This window comes from Carlito syrichta, unplaced genomic scaffold, assembly GCF_000164805.1.
Source record: "Carlito syrichta isolate Samal-C Ts95f unplaced genomic scaffold, Tarsius_syrichta-2.0.1 Scaffold316816, whole genome shotgun sequence".
In the NCBI taxonomy this organism is placed as follows: domain Eukaryota; kingdom Metazoa; phylum Chordata; class Mammalia; order Primates; family Tarsiidae; genus Carlito; species Carlito syrichta.
The window spans coordinates 80,257-82,071 of NW_007260912.1; positions in this window are offsets into that span (position 1 = coordinate 80,257).

Here is a 1,815-nt window from a genome sequence, read left to right on the forward strand (position 1 = left end):
CCCCCCCCCCCCCCCCCCCGAGCCTGTATTTATTTTTGTATAATTCTCTGGACGAGGGAGAGTGGTCATGAGCTGGTCTTGGGGCACAATTACCCAGAGATATATTTATTAACAGCCAACCTGTGCAACCTGCTGGAGCTTTATTTTTAATTTAATTTATATAGAGTACCTATTATTATATGCCACAATAGAGCTCTATGAGAAATGTTGTGTCTTCCTGTGCAGTGTTCTCCTGTTTGGGTCTGAGTGTGCAGGGTGGTCACCTGTGGGAACATCACAGTGAGGAGTTGGGGGTGGGATGTGGTTATGCCTGATGCTTCTTCAGCGTGTCTGTCCTTGAGGATCTGTGTTTCTTTACCTCATGGTCCTCACCCATGTACTCCTTTAATCTTTTACACATCCTGCCTGTAGGAACCTGCAGGCGTGTATTTGGATGGTAGTGGTGGAACCATGGAGGAATAGTGGTGGCTACATGAGGGTTTGGAGTCAGTCACGTGGCTGCAGTGGTGGCTGTGGTCAGCTTTAGATGTGGAGACATCAGTTGTGAGTCAGCCACAAGATTTTGAGGTTACTGAAAAAGGAGTCTTTGACACCAGTAGGGAGACCCCTCAGCCTCCAAGATAGGGAAGGCCTCAGAAAGGACAAAGGAATTAATGTACTGTGAAAATTTCGTACCAGAGTTGCTGTCCAGACATCGAATTTCTATTCAAAACAAGATACCCAGAAGCTGTGAAGGAAAGGATAGTTATATTTACTGCATGCAAATAAAAAAAACTTTGCATAGCAAATAAAACACCATATATTTATTTACTTCCCTTTACAGCACAACTTACTGAAAGAAATATTTACACCAGCTTTCTTCAGTTCTTCTTTCCTCCAATGCCTTTCTAAAATAGCCCCAATCACTTTTTTTGCCCAACCACTTCAGCAAAACTGCTGGTCATTGAAGATACATTGTGATGGCAATGGTTACATCTCGGACCTCATCTTACCTGGATTATTGGCAGCATTTGACATAGTTGATCATCTCCACCTTGAAACCCTCTCTTCACTTGGTTTTCAAGACACCACACTCTCCTAGTTTTCCTCCTTTGTCACTGGCTACTCTTCTTGAACAATGCCTAGCACATAATAGGTGCTTAACAAATACCTACTGAATGAAATAAATGAAGGAACAAATAAATGGGATTGGGGGAAATAAAGAGAGGACTAGAGAGCTTAGTTGGCCATTCAATGGCTACAAGCTCAGTCCAGCTCCACAAGTGTTGACTGACCACCTCTGCTCTGTGGACACAGAAAAATGAGCTCATAGTCTGGTGGGGATGACAGACACAGAATGTTTCAGTGCAGCATGGTCAGCGCATGAACAGTGATAGGTCCAGTGGGCTATGGGAGCCCAGGACGGGTGCTCATCCCGGTTCAGGGATTTTGGACGTTTTGGAAGATAGGGTGCCTGAATTGGGTTTTCAAAGACAAGAGAAATCCACCAGTTAATGATAGGGGAGGAGAGGGCAGTCTAGTCAGAAGAAATAGCTCTACAGAGGTCCAGAAGTGGAAACAGCTAGTGAAAACATTCAACACATCCATATCTCACTTGTCTTTCAAGGAGGATATTGTGATTTTGTTGAATATCAACGTCCAGACATGTTTATGACCTTCCATTGATGTGATAGATTGATCACTGTCTAAAAAGTTAACTTCATGCCAACTGAGTTAAAAAATTAGATAAAATAGACAACTACAGATATATAACTTACTAAAGCTGTCTCAACAAGGAATGGAAACCTTAAGTAGTCCTGTAACCATTAAAGTAAC